Below are 2,731 nucleotides of genomic sequence, written 5' to 3' on the forward strand. Positions count from 1 at the left end.
CAATCAATCACCACCTTATGACAGGATGCTCTATCATTATTATGACCTGAGGGATTAGTTGTTTTTATTTTCAATGTCACAGCGACTTGTTCGGTTTGGAGTGAAAACACACAAAAATAGTTCCAGAAAACTGCATTTAACCTTTTTTAAGATGAGGAAGACTGAGCGATTGTTGTATAAAACTGTAAATCACAGCTTGTTTTTATGAGAGAAAAAAACACAACACTGCTGTATCTGGATGTGTTGAACACCATAAGTAATACACAAGTGACATGTATGGTTTAGTACAGGAGAAAAGTAGAATAGCGCCAATGGCCCCAATGGCCCCAATGGCTCCAATGGCCCAATGGCCCCAATGGCTCCAATGGCCCAATGGCCCAATGGCTCCAATGGCTCCAATGGCTCCAGTGGCTCCAATGGCTCCAATGGCTCCAATGGCCCCAGTGGCTCCAGTGGCTCCAATGGCCCCAATGGCCCCAATGGCCCAATGGCCCCAGTGGCTCCAGTGGCTCCAATGGCCCCAATGGCCCCAATGGCCCAATGGCTCCAATGGCTCCAATGGCTCCAATGGCTCCAATGGCGCAATGGCTCCAGTGGCTCCAGTGGCTCCAATGGCTCCAATGGTCTCATTGGGGTTATTGGGTCCTTTGAGTCTTCGCCTGAATGTTCTCTGTTCTAAACCCTCTGATAAAATGAAGCAGAACAAAGTTACAAAGTCAACCTTTGCAGAGAGAATGTTCACATATTAAATATTCACATATTAATTGTTCACATGTTGTGTTATGGTTTGTTAGCGTTGGACTTTACAGCTGCATCATTTCACACTAATAATCATCCTGAAAGTCATTTTTTATAAAGTTGGACCTGAAACCTTTTCATTTCTTTCTGTGTGTCATCTTCATTTCCTCTAAAGCAGAAACATACAGACTGATATTTACACATCTGAACAAATCACACGTGTACCTTCTATTATAACACAACATTATTCAAACAGCCCTCCTGGCTGCAGAGATACACACTTTTTAGTTTGGGTACGCAATTTTTAAGGAAACGGCCTAAAAATAAATGACGTTCTCCTGCGTCCGCAGACGATGAATCACAGTTCTAACTATAATAAATACATTTAGTAGCATTTCAAGAAGTATACGCGATATTAACCTCTAACATAAACATGTGTGGAACACTGAGCCGGTTCAGTTCGGAGGTATTTCACTTGAGGCTGTTTTCTTTTCATGAGACTTTCCACTCAGAGAACAAACTATTTTTAAAACTCACTGTATTTATTTAACTGCTCTCGTTTATACTTTTCTCATCGAGGTTTCTCACACACACCACGACGGGTTATTACACTAGAACGTATAAAGCAATATTACAATTATAGCTCAATATACAGAGGAAAACAGCTATGAAGAGGAGACGTTTACTGATTGGTTTCTGATTCTTATGTCAATGCAGGGCGCTGATGGAGTATATTTTCATTGTTTTTCCTTTACTTAAGTACAAATATGAAGAAAAAAACGTTTTAATGCCTGAATATAAACAATATTAACGTATTAGTCACATAATGAGAAACATCTCATAATTATGACTTAACCATCTCATAATTCTAAATAAGTACAATGGGCTTCATTTATATCAGTAAATATCAAAGTGTTTAAAAAACCCAGTGACGTCACTCTCCTCTGTGACACATTAATGATGACTTAAAGGGACACGCCCTTCATCATCATCATCATCATCATCATCACTCTGAAGGATCAACGTTAATGAGGTGCGACGGGAACTAATTGAGGCGACAACTGCGCGTCTTTGTGTGTGTGTGTGTGTGTGTGTGTCACGCGCATGCATGCACGAGCACGAGCACGTGACGCAACAACTCGTTTATTTCTCATCGAGGCAGATTCCTGACTTTTAACTTTTTCATCCCCTCCGCTAATGGATTGGACACGCGGGGATCATCATCATCATCATCATCCATGTGTCTTCGCTGTAATATCCAATTTCAAATAAGATCAGTGACTCCCCACACGTCGTCACGTTTCTTTGGCTGTTGCTCTGACGTCACCTGTCTCGCGGAGGGCCGTCTGAAGCCCACGTGGTCACGGAGAGGCCCATTCACTGGATGATGATATCTTCTTTATCTGACAAATGTAAAGACAGAAACTCTAACTGGATTATTTCCTCTCTCTCGTGTTACGACATCCTGCGGGATTTCATTCATTTCCACGCGCGATGTGAAGATAATGACATCTCCCCCCTTTAGCAGGTGAGAGGAGAGACCCCCCCCCCCCCCTCCCCCCGTCGGGCCCCGCTTATTTTAAACCCAGCGTCCACCTATTGACAGCCAAGTCAACATTTGAAGAGTTCCTGCTTCTTCCGAAAGCGACTAAAAAGAGGCGAATGTTAATTGAAACCTACTTAACCTGTGGGATGCCTCCTTCCATGACGGGACCCCCCCCCCCCCCCACACACACACACACACCCCTTCCTCCCTCCTCCTCCCCCTCCACCAGATGAAAGGCCCGATCAGGTGCTGGAGGGCTTTGCAGCAGCGGGAGTCACACAAAGGTTAGCGAGGCCGAAAACACACTTTTCCAACTGCACTCTCATCCAGTGAATATATATATATATATGCTTCATCACTGCACCTTGATTACCTATAATAAAGGTAAAACAAACACAAACAAACACCTTTCCCACTTGAGGAAAGGTCTGCACGTCCTGTTGCTGC

This window comes from Clinocottus analis, unplaced genomic scaffold (genome assembly GCF_023055335.1).
Source record: "Clinocottus analis isolate CAN_PGR_092001 unplaced genomic scaffold, fCliAna1.0.p SCAF_2, whole genome shotgun sequence".
NCBI lineage: Eukaryota > Metazoa > Chordata > Actinopteri > Perciformes > Cottidae > Clinocottus > Clinocottus analis.